The sequence below is a fragment of the Ambystoma mexicanum genome, chromosome 5p (assembly GCF_040938575.1).
Source record: "Ambystoma mexicanum isolate Mex_15411 chromosome 5p, UKY_AmexF1_1, whole genome shotgun sequence".
Classification (NCBI taxonomy): domain Eukaryota; kingdom Metazoa; phylum Chordata; class Amphibia; order Caudata; family Ambystomatidae; genus Ambystoma; species Ambystoma mexicanum.
In genome coordinates, this window is record NC_090930.1 from 297,630,677 (window position 1) to 297,643,881 (window position 13,205).

Sequence of the window (13,205 nt, forward strand, 5' to 3'; positions counted from 1 at the left end):
CTCGTCCGCCTATCTTGTCCCCCAGCGTGGGCGCACAACACTCTTGCTGCATGCCCAAACCAAGACCAGCCACCGGCGGTCTGTCCGTTTCAGCAGGGGCCACTTCCCGGCCTCCTCTCAGTCCTCCGCGTGGTGCACGGGCGTGCTTTCTTCTTCTTTCACCCACCAGCAGGGCTGCCAGTCCCTAAGGTTATTGCCACCAAAGGCGGAAATTCAACCCACAGGGGGAGATTCAAGCCAGGCTGCAGGGAAACTCTGGCACCTCCCCCCTCGGACTTTACCTCACCAGACTCAGTTTGTCAGGCACTCCGAGTTGCCAGGACACCACCAACCAGAGATGTTTTTGGTCAGTACACAGCAGAGGCCCCCAGCTGTTACCTCCTTCCCCTCACTTGGTATTTGATGGCTCACAGAAGGATAGTTCCTGCTTTTGCATGTTTCCGGGGCCGTAGCTCTACCTCAGGCTGCCATTTCACTTCCTGCTCAGCAGCGCCCCCCAATTGTAGGCACTTTTGAATACCAATGTTGGTGAAAAAAAGTTTGTGAAACTTCCTGATACCAGGAACTGTATGAAACAAGACAACAAGTATTGGCAAGAGCCAAGAGAATTTAAGGAACTGTGTGATATTAGAAAACAAGCATTGGCAAGAGCCGCAAGAAACATTAGTAAACTAGCATTGGCAACAGCCAAGAGAATTCAAGGAAGTGTATGATGTGAGAAAACAAGCATTGAGAAGAGCCACAAGAAACATTGGTGAACAAGTATTGGCAAGTGCCAAGAGAATTTAAGGAACTGTATGATATGAGAAAACAAGCATTGGCTAGACCCAAGAGAATATAAGAACATGCAACAAGTGCATGGTGGCAAACGAAGCCACAATACAAAATCAAGAGAATGTAATATATGTGAATGAATCAAGCACCAGTGTCAAGCTAAAGCAGTGGTAAAGTGTTGATGGAAAAGAAGCAAGCAAGGTGTATCAGTTGCATGACCTGTAATGGGTGAACCGTGTGGTCCGACAATTGCACCTAGACCGAGTGTACCCCTATATGAAAACCCACTGAAAGCAACTGCAAAGAAGCTTGTTTTTGAATTGCAAGGACCTTTTATGTGATTTGAAGTCAAGGAACTGCACTATACATATAAATTGGTGAATGTTGACCATATCAGAAGAGCTGAGAAGTGTCCCATGGAATTGTGTTGTTTTGGAACACTGAAAGACTTGAATACTTGGGGAAGGGAACCCCAGTGACGTGTGAACTATTTTGAATTTAGGGAAGGGAAATCTGGGTAAGAAGCTCTGAACTTTTATTTGAACAATACCTATTTTGATGCTGACATCCCTACAGATTGTATACATTTAGATGTGAGGGTAAGAATGGGTCATGGACACAGACAGGCATTTTCTCTGCACTTTCTGACACAGACTATCCTTAGTTTTCTTTAGGTAGGGAAATCCCACCTTAGCACAGGGCAAGTTAGGCCTTATTTCTATCCTGCATTTTTAGTTAATAAAAGTTTGTAGATCAAACTTTATTCTGTTGTCTGTTTCTCCTTTGTGATGCCTTCACAAGCACACTTGTTCAGTCTGGTCCTTCAACATCCAGGCCGTTGCTTGGAGGTCCTTGAATTGGGAGCTTTTAGTTCACTTTTTAGTTTTATAGATGAAAGTAAAACAGTTCAAGGGTCAGTGAACTTTAACAAATGGCTCCTTTTTACACATGCTTCTTCCATTCCTATGACATGGAGGGAGAGAGGCTGTTGGAGAGCCACATTTATATTAAAGCTAGCATAGGATGCTCACAGTCACATAGTATATCAAGCGGGAAAACTATCAGAACCATCCCATCTTGGCTTTCAATGTGGGAAAATGGTAACTACTTGAATCTCTTTCTGTTCCAGCAATTATGTGGCGTTTGATTTCTTAAATTCTCCCATTACACTACTGTAACCTGGGCTTATCTTCTGAAAGAAGTCTTATCTCGGGAAACAGGAATCACCTGTTGCAGTGAAATAACAGATAGGCTTTGTTTATGGCTTGCATTTTTACAGTGCTGCGAGCTGTGCGTCAGCTCATTCCAATGCTGTTGCTCGATGACCCTTCTCACTTAGACATCTCAGAAGTTCATGCACTGAAAATGATATATACAGTACTTCATGCCAGATTCTGTATGGAAGGACAGGTCTGTATGACCCCCCCTCCCGTACATTGCACACCTACGTGAGGCTCATGACTCGTCGACAGCCCCCCATTCACCTGAGCACGGGAGGCAGGGCGGCTGCGGATCGACACGTGAGGCTGCACAGCCAGAAACCTGGCAGAACTTAGACCCCATTTCGTAGTAAACAGTACTCCATTTTAAGCATTCAGAACACAGGCCTATGCAGAATAACTGGTGTACAGAACTGCAGCTCGGCCCCCAGCTGACCGAACATGGAGAGGCCTGCACTTCCCCCCAACCCTCCACCCCATGGCAGATCCGCTGAAAGCCCATTCTCAGGAGCAACTAGACATGAACAAGTAACAAAATAAACACTGTATCATTTACCTTCCACAGTACATCATTGCCCTAAAGTGACCGGACTTGTAGCTGGAGTCTGGAAAAGAACAAAATTCCATCCCTCCCAAATGCACCTCAAGCCCGTGCCTAACCCCTGTACAGGTAATATATGGTGTTCCTGACTCCCCTGCCCAGTTCCCCAGATGAAGTGTTGACCATACATACCAAACCCTCGAGTTTCGCAGTCTAATCCTTGTTGCTAAAGAATGTGCAATAATGTATTGCAAATATGCAGTGCATGCCACCTATATTAAAGCAAAGTGACCTTGTATACTTTCAAGATGCCCCCCATGTTGTAAGGATCAGTGTCCAACTACTCGATATATTTAATCTGTGCCAACCAATGTTTTGCTGCTATTGTAAAAAGGGCAATTGAAAAAGCAATATATACAATGCTTGTGTATGATGAACCGAAAGATGAAGTATTATATGAAAGCCATATAGGGTATCGATGTAGATTTTAGTACAAGTTAAACGCCACATTAACATGCTGCTCTTATGCTCTTGAAGGTATGACTCACCCTGATACTACCCCATGTTTTATTCGTTCATCTCTCTCTCTCATGAATAACACGTATTAAGATCGACCAATGTTATGAATTGTATGTGATATTGTTATTGTTATGAATTTAGTAATATAGACCACGTAAACAGCAAAATATATGTACTTTCCCTAACACTCCTGGCGTTAGCAAGCTTCACAGTCCTCGCCTCTCAACTCTGGAATACCCTGCCTCTGAACATCAAATCGATCGAATCCTTCCAATTGTTCAGGAAACTAGTCATTGGCTGGCTACTGGATAAAACCAATCCCAAGTTAGTAGACTAAGCCCATCACAAACTGTATATACTGTACATACATGCCACACAAATGTTTAACCGCAAGTTCTAACTACCTTTGACTGTATATATTGTATATTATTTCTACAAATGTATAAACTGCAAATTCCATATATATTGTACTATTGTAACCTGTCCTTAAGCGCCCTTTTACCCCTGGGTCTGGAGTGCTATATAAATAAATTAACAAACAAAACAAACAAACAAACAAACATTTGTCCCCTCCCAAATGGTATAGTGTGCAGCCCCGTGAATAGAGAGTTGCTTAGAACTACAAGGCCATCCCCGCCTCCTCCCGCCAAGGCCCGCAGGGGCTCGCTGGTGAACGAGCCTCACCTCCCCACATTCCTGCTGGACCTGCTTCAAGTATTTACCTCCCCCATGGCAGAGACCACCATGGCCAGGTCAAATAGGTTCTGAGCTACCTGGTCCTAAATCCCACCGCCTTTGAGGTGCCAGCTTGGTGCCCCCACTGACCCAATGGTATCACAGTTCACCCCAAATCCAACAGACCACAAAGGAAGTTATCTGTCCTTGTGCAAACATCCCTTGGAGTCACCCTTTACTGCATCAAACAGAGTAAAATGATGAAGACAGCCTGACCCATGCCCCCTGATAAAACACCTGGTTTCACGAGGCTCGACCCCCTGGTACTGACAATTGTATGATGATGTATAGAAACAGCCTTGTATTGCATATTGTTTTCCTGTGTTCCCACATAGGTATTAGGTTAATGTGTTAGAAGTTTTAAATAACAGCTTGATATAGATGAGTGTGATGAATGGGTATGAAAGGCCACAAGAGCAAGTTTCTAGAACTATCGTGGTAAATCTTCACGGACCGCCAGTGGTCACGAGCTCCACCCCGATGAGCCCAGCTGACCCAAGCACGTTGCGATGCCACCACGTGGACCTCCTCCAATCATGGAACACCGAACCTATAGCTAGACATTGTCATCCAATCCCCATGACTCTGTGACCCCTATAGCTTACCTCATGCATGATGTGTATTTGTAATATAATTGACTGTCTTTGCTATTGTCTGACAGAGCGCTCTCGGAGTTTGCAGAGTCCTTAGCATGCCCTATTTGATTTAGATAAAAGCCTTTTGATCTCACCCGCACTTGGTCGTGGTCTCATTCCCTCCTGGGGTGTGTCCTTTATTGCCTCTCATTACGGGGGATTTTCTATCACTTTGGGGGATCTTACATTCAATTCATCACCCTTTTAAGTGATTTAAGGATAGCTGTAATTATGACCAAATGTAATGATACTCCAGTTATGGACATTGGATGGAAGATGAGCTTGGTCAGCACTCATGGAATTGGAATGTGTTGTAACGATTTATTGAGAAGCCACCCACAACCAAGGGAGTTCCTTCCCTCCCCACTCATGTGTTGATACAATAAACTGTTTAACAGATTCTTTTTAGCCCTATCTCAGACACATATCATGCCCCTTGGATCTCTCGCCCCTGAGCTAAAAATGAGCCAAGAACAATGCCGGTGTACGGGAAATATATTAGTATTTATTTAAATTAAAAGTAATAAAGATTAGCACGAAAATGTTAAACACCACTTTATCCATGGCAGAATACAATCAACTTCTCTCAGCATAAATAAATCACAAAAGTGAGTTAAAAAGAACACAGACACAATTCTTACTTTCTGCCAATTTCACTTCATGAAATAATTACACTGATCAATAATATAATTTCACCCAAACCTTTACTTTAACACAAACTGAGGGTGATTTAATCCTTTGTTTTTCAGACCTCCTTTGCTTTGCTTTGATCTCGGAAAGTCAGACAGAAAAATTTGAATGCTTTGGGAAAGTTTGGATTTCAGACCCCCCCTTACTGAAAGGCCTGTGTTGGAGAAGCTGGATAAAAAGGTTGGACTGATTTAAGAACAAAGACACCCCTCTTCCTTAAAGAAGTCAGCGTCAGCTGGACAACAAGGATTACCCAATTAAATTAGGCTACACTTTTGAACGCACACTGGGCACACTGGAAAGTGAGTTTTATTAATTTCAATTTTAACAAAATTCACCCTGTAGTGTTCTGCCAAATGGGGATTTAATTAAATTAATATTTTTGGTTACATTGGATAAGGGTCTACACAGTCCCCCCCCCCACCCACTATAAAGGGAAAGGATTCAAGGCAAGCATATCCCCCCACCTTTTGGTTTTACAGGGCTTAGTTCTACTTACATAGCAAGCCTCTGTTTAAGGTTCAGGAAAGCCATCTGCATCTCAGGACACTCTGGAAAGATAGGGCAGGGGTCTGGTTACTCCACTCTCAAAGATGGCCTCCCACTCTCCACCACAGGACCCAGTCAGCTTTGAGGCCTTCCTAGAAATAGACAGCTCCACCTAGATGCACTCTCAGCGATCTCCTTTGGTGCCTCATTACAGTTGTCAGATGGTAAGTTTCAGCAGCCTTCTTGATGGTCTGTCTCTTCTATCTGCCCTTGTGTCTTTCTCCTTTTTCTGTCTCCCTGGTTTTTGTGTGTCCCCTGTCCTAGTGCAGAACCCCTTATTTAGCTAAAATGACATAATTAATTTTACAATCTTGGGGAAGTACCCTGCAATAATCCCTGCCACTAGGATTGGACAGTTACTGCTCTCTCCTCCCAGCCCCGCCTCCAAGTCAGGATTGGTTTAGGTGTTTGGAGCAGCATATGGCAATTGCTATTTGTAATCACCCCTTTGTTCACCTTTCAACATTTTGGCAAAAACTAGTTATGTATCACAACTTCATAATTTTACTAGCAACTGTCATACCAAACATATTTTCTGTTTTAGCTGATCATGGAGAATTAAGTAAGCCAGCCACCAAATCTGTACGATGTAGCATGGCCAAGTGGCACATTTCTGCCGTTTCCATAAAAAGCACAACAGTTATGAAAATGGAAGTTATTAAGCATACCCCTAATTTCATTTTCCACCTGCTCACCAACTCTCACATTTGGAACATGTTTAGATCAGCCAGAAACCTAGTCTAACTGGCCATTACCATTCTTCCCAGGGTCACAAGTAGATGCATTTTATATCCCCCAAATCACATAGAAAATACGTACACCATTTTACAAAAATAAAACCAATCCACATTATGGTTACTGAGAAAAAGGCCTAAATGGCAATAGTCCTTTTAAATTAACTGTGAATCATCATGTGGGACAAATTGCAGTTTGGCCATTTGTTTTCACTGGGTCTGTCTGTGACCAGAGGTTTTTTATGAGTCTTTCTGAAGTTGGTAGTTTGCTCTTTGAAGTGGGTGCCCCCATTTTCACACATATTAGTCATGTTCCAGCCAAGGGTGAATTTCCTTGAAGTCCCTGCTTTCAGAGCCAGCAAGTCTGGAGAACACTGGGCTGCTTTCAACACCTTCAGCTGTACATTGTATTGTGGGGGGGTCATTATATGGGAGATGTGGCATCCAGGCTGGAAGTGGGAGTTTTCCTTTGTGAAGTTTTGACCATATCCAGAAACAGGTTTCATGAAGACAAAGTGGCTCTTGAAATGGCTCTGGAGTTTTGTAGGTGAAACATAATATACATAATATACATTGCTTTTGTCAACCCACTGATCATGTTTTGTTTTCCTGACATTTTTCTGTGAGCAGTGATATTTGGTCAACTTTTGCTTTTTTTTTTTAAAGCCGTTTTTATTTGCCCACACATGTTCAGGTCGTTTTTGTTTTCAATGTTTAAAAATCCTGTTTTCCATGTGACAGGGATCTTTGATTCCTCCTTTTTTTGTAAATTAAATACTGCTTGTCCATTGGTAATGACAGGTGGGCCCCTTTCCAAATGGCTCTTTAACTTTTCTTGAAAAACAAAAACGAATGCCAGGCTGTTTTTGTTTCAGTGTTTAAAATCTTGCTATGCATGTGAAAGGGACTTCTGTTTGGGGCCTTTAAATGCACCTGACATTGTGCAGGTTTGATCCTTATCAGAGCCAAATGCTTGATCCTTATCAGAGGATTTGCCACCATCATGCACCACCAAACAGAGGAATCATTGCCACAGCTATTGCGGGTTATGTTCTGTGCCAGGCAAATGTCCTTCTCTCTAACAATACATGCATTATCATTATATACAGTGCTGGAAAAGGTACTCTCGTACAGACAAAAAGATCTGGAAAGTAGAGAAAGATGTGCCTAAAGGAATGAAGAAAATGATCAAGGGAGCAATCTGGAGAGGGGAACAAAGCTGTGCCTAAAGGAAGGAAGAAAGTGATAGAGGGAGAGATCTGCAGAGAGGAGAGAGCTGTGCCTAAAGGAATGAAGAAAATGATTGAGGGAGCAGTCTGGAGAGGGGAACAGAGCCGTGCCTAATGGAATGAAGAAAGAGATAGAGGGAGAGATCTGCAGAGAGGAGAGAGCTGTGCCTAAAGGAATGAAGAAAATGATAGAGGGAGAGACCTGGAGATGGGGAGAGCTCTGGAGAGGGGCGAGAGGTGTGCCTAAAGGAATGAAGAAAATTATGGAGAGATCTGGAAAAGCGAGAGAGCTGTGCTTAAAGGAATGAAGAAAATGATAGAGGGAGAGATCTGTAGAGGGGGAGAGTTGTGCCAAAAGGAGTGAATGAGGAGAGCGAGAAGCTCAAGGCTCTGAGAGGGAGACAGGCATTGGCCACAGGGGCAAAGAGGGTGATCAAGAGAGGATGGAAGGTGGAAAGGTAATACACCAATAAAACAATGATTTGTAATCAGTGAATTCTGCCAAAGAGAGACCAGAAGTAGTTCAGTCCTGAGTGTGGAGATCAACAGTATGGACCAGGGAATAAGGACAGATGAATCCTGAGATTCCAAGGGAGGGATAGGAAAGCTGGACCCTGATGTTCCAGGACATACTACCCTAATGGGACTGAGGCCAGCCATCCTAGTGATCCTAGGGAGTGTAGCTGTCCACCCCCTAACCTTGCTGAGCCTCCCTTAACTCCCAGACCCCTACCTCATCCTGTACGGGAGAGCAATGCCTGCCGGGGGGAGATTACCTTGAAGATCACACTAAAGGAATGTGAGGGGTCAGAAATGTGAGGCTGGCAACTTGGTAAAGGTTTTTCACAGGTAGCCATTTTATTAACGCATAATGGTTTTACAAGCACCTCACTATCCCTAACCTAAAGACGATTTCCCTCCCTATCAAAATGAACTAAAGGAAAACACTGTAACAAAACAAATCTGTCACTCACACTTATACATTCATCAAACCCATAACGGTCATATATGGGAATTCAAATGTAACAGAAATGACAGTTATATTCAACATAAACTTAATAGCTGTGCATCCTCATAACCTGGGTCAGATTCCCTTCCTCAGATTCAAAGCAGGATGTTCAATCAAAGGTTCAGATAAGAAAGTTCCTTGTAGTAGCCAGGTTTTATCATAACGTTCTTCTTATTCCAAAAGTCTTTCACATGGATGGTTCAACCAAATGTAAAGTCTTTATCTTTCCATATATAGAGACACATGTTTAACACAACTGCTTCTCCTTAAGGAAACAAAATACTTTCACAAATCTTCTGCATCAACAACAGTGTTATGCCAGGATTATTCCACCACAATTTAGTGAACATTTTAATGGTCTTGCCCCTTCTTCTCCACAACCTTTAACCACAATGCAGTACTTCATTGATTTCTTCCTGGGCCACTAAGCTGCCAGGACTACCACTAAAAGGTCCCTAGCCTGTTACACTTGCCTGCCAGGTCTGAGGGGTGCGACAAACAATCTGAACTCTGGGTTGTCATCTTTGCCAATTTCACCTTTATTGATGCAGGTGTACTTACACAATGGTCCCATTAAGACCCACATCTCCTGCCCCTTAAACCTATCACATAAGGGTGAATGACTGTGTTCAGCCCTCACTCCCCAGAACTGCCCTTCTTGGAGTTCCTAATGAGGATATTGCAAGGGGGCGGGGTGGAAATCCTTGTCCCTTTGTTGGTTTTCTCTGGGTGCCAAAGGGACAATCCCTATCCATTGATCTTCTCTGGGTGCCTAGGGGGACAATCCCTGTCTCTTGGTCTTTCCCTCTTATGCTAGGAGGGAAAATCCACGTTCCCTGGCCTTTTCTTCTATAGCAGGTGGGCATTCAAAACAGGACTTGTTTCTTTTACGACTCCTTATTTCTCCTTTCTACTCCCTAGGTTTTCTTTCCCGGGAGGTTATCCTTAAAACCTATCTGGTCTTAGTCCCTGAAAAGGGTAAGCTTTATAGTATGTAAAGGGAGGTGGGGTTTCTCAGGGTAGTCGCCACAGTCTTATGAGGCACTTTCCGTCCAGCTTGATAATAAGCTCAAGCCTGTTATCCCTCCCGTTGTTCAACTAGAAATGCTTTCTGTTTGTTGGCCCTCTCTCACAGAGTCTCTCACCTGTCTTCTCTGCAGCTCTGTTAATCACCGGTAGTGGGTGGTTACTGGTGCTCTCTCAACATATGTGACTTTGTTCCTGTCGGCGTCGCCACCATGCCACAAAGGCTCTGGTCGGGATCTCCCTATTCCCCTATAGCAAGTTTTCTCTGATGATCTGGTTGGTTTCTCTTTCGGTTCTCCTCTCCCTTTCAACCGTCAGAGTCTCAAAGTCCTCCTGACTGTGCCATGGGCATAACCCTTCTTTTCTTCCACGTCCACCTCTCCAATTCGCTTGGCTCTCGCTGTCCTTCCTCTCCTGATGGACTTCTGCCTCTCTTCTTAACTCGTCATGATGCATGTTTTCCAGAGTGCTAGCGCAAGCACGCTGCTTCCAGCGGCTCTCTCTGACATCCCTCTTACAATTTACAAACTTTAGGTTTGTACTGCAAAAACACACCTTGCTTCTGAGTAAGTTTGGGTTATTAGAGGGGGTGTCTACTATTGACGTCTTTGCAATGCATTCTGTACCGGTTTCATTTCTTTAGGGGTAAGGGCTGTGGTCTGGTTCATACTCTAAAGCAGTTTCCCTTTCAGTGGGGCTCTGTGACTCGTCACACAGGACACAAGCTCCTAACACTACTACAAGCATTCTGTGGTAAGGTTTACTTCAAGCGTTTTGGAAAAGTCTTTAATTTTCAACATCGAAATTCACAACTTCTAACAAAACATGATACACATTGGTGTTGTTTGTTCCCCTGTTGTATTTGCCACAGGCAATGTAGGTTATTCTCCTCTATCCCTTCATACTTTCTACCAGGAGGGCTTCTCTTCTGCCACTGTGGTTTTCCCGCTTTCACACCAAGTAACTGCTGACAATGGATGACAATGTTTATTTACTACACTTGCCCCTTTTTGGCTTTGGAAGGGCTTGTTGATTTCTTATTCAACGATTGCCTCTTCCTCACTCTGGCAATAATGGTTTCAATCTTTCAGTAATAATATTCTTTTTTCATTTAGCTAATATGGATTATATGCTTTTTGAAGTATTGCCCTTTTTTACTTTGGCAATGGTGGTTATAGTTAGCTTGCTTCAGTATTACCCCCTCTTTGTCTTGGGAATAATATTGGCTTTGATGGCAATGATTATAACCTTTTCTGTAAAGTTCTCATTACACCAATCTGACTTCTTTATATTAGTTCTGTATTAGAAAATGTGATTAGTGGCCAGCTGTTGATTACTGAGTGTACCGGGATTACCCGACAATGGTAAACTCACTGGTGTCTTAACACTCGTCCGCTCGGTCCGCTTCCACTCTTCGTTCTGCCTCTTCTGCTGCCTCCTGAATGGCAGACTGCTTTGGTTTTACTGCGGCCCGCACCAATTGGCAAAGGAGCCTTTCTCCCTCCCAGTGCACTGTAACAGTTTCCTAATAAATCACTGTAAGGGATTGTCAGGTTTCTTTTCCTTTATCTCTTTATTATTATTATTATTATACCTTTTAGATTGGCCTTGTGTGGGTGGGAAGTTTTCTATTGTAGTTGCTTTGGCCTTAACTTCTTAATACCCAAGGCAAGATGGAGTTTCTCAGTGACTGATCTGATTGGCTAGAGAACTCTGCAGAACAACAATGAACATTCTAAACTGTCACTCTTTGCCTTTCATCATCTAACACCCAGCTGAGAGGACGTGTGTAGTGGCTGCTCCTGCTTTAGTCTTGGGCCTGGTGAATTGTATCCTTCAGGCGCTAGCAGTTGAGCGGCTACTTTCTAGAGGGTGTCAGGAGAAGATCTTTGTTTACCAGGAAAGTGATCTGAAGACAGGAAACCCTGAAGATATTTAGAAATCATTTTGGAGATAAGTGACTATCTTTTGAGATTTTAATTCTACTGCTTTGCCTTCATCTTGAAGTCGTTTGAGAGAGAATTCGTAAAATGTTTTCTTGGAGCCTTTAACTTTGAATTGTTTAAGTGCGTGAACTTTGGTGTTCGTTTGAAAGTAAGTGCAAGGTTTAACGTGTGTTATACGCATGAGCTTTCTATCGTGAGAATTCCTCGGCGCGAGAACTTGTCTGCGCGAGAACTCTACTGTTCGTGTGTAACCAGTGCGTGTGTTTCTTAGCTCGAGAATTCGTCTGCGCGTGAACATAAAAAGCACGGGTGTGTTATGCGCGTGAGATTCCTAACGCGAGAATTCCTCGGCGCGAGAACTTGTCCGCGCGAGAACTCTACTGCGCGTGTGTTTACCAGCGCGTGTGTTTCCTAGCGTGAGAATCATTCTGCGCGTGAACTCTGCTGTGCGTGTGTTTTGAAGCGCGTGTGTTTTAGCGCATGAACTTTGCAGTGCGTGGACTCTTCAGCGCATGGGATTTTAGCGCGTGTGTTCTTCTGCGCGGGTGCCCTTCACCACGTGGACTTTTCACCGCGTGTGATTTTAGCACAGGTATTCTTCAGCGCGGGTGCGCTTCGACACGTGGACTTTTCAGCGTGTGTGATTTTAGCGCGGGTATTCTTCAGCGCGGGTGCGCCTCAACACGTGGACTTTTCAGCGCATGTGATTTTAGCGCAAGTATTCTTCAGCGCGGGTGCGCCTCAACACGTGGACTCTTCAGCGCGTGTGATTTTAGCACGTTTGTTCTTCAGCGCTTGTGCATCTTTGCGCGCGTTTCTTCAAGAATCTACGTACTCAATTGTATTGTAAATAGTTTGGAACTTAAGAAAAGAATAAAACAAAGACATTTACTAAAGACAATCTCACTGGAACAATTTGTCAACTTTGAAAAGGCAAGAGCAAGACTTCTCAGGTTTGCCATAAATAAGAAGTTGCTGTAAATTTCAAGAGACTCAAGTAAGAAAGATTTCCAGCAAGACTAAGGAGGACATTACAACCTTGGTGGTAAGGGGTTAACAGCGCTGGTAAAGGTGCCGGAGCCGTCAACCCCTTACTGCCCCATTACAAGTCTGCTCGCGGGAACCCGCTAAGGACGCCTGGTAAAACCAGGCATCCTTAGCGGGTCCCGCAAGCAGACCAGGATGCTAACAACGGTCCTGTTATTAACGGGCCCGTTGTTAGCATCCTCTCCATTCCCATTGAGCCCTATGGGGGCTAAAATGGGAATGGGGATGTACCGGGTCCGGGTTCCTTGAATGAGGAATTACCGGGCCCTCCAACATCGGAATGGTCCAGTAATTCCTCATTTAAGGAACCCGGACCCAGGTACCATGTATGGGGGTAGCCATACCGCTAATAGCGGCATGGTTACCTCCATACTCGGAATGACCCCGTAAGACTTGGGCACAGTGGCATGTTAGGTGTTTGCCAATGACTTTTATTTATCAAACCAATAAGAAGGTTGGGGTAAGTACTATCTATCCCTAATCCAAAAAGTGATTTCCCAGGCTCACCAAAACTACATAACATCTGTGTCAGGATGTTAAACAGAAGAGCG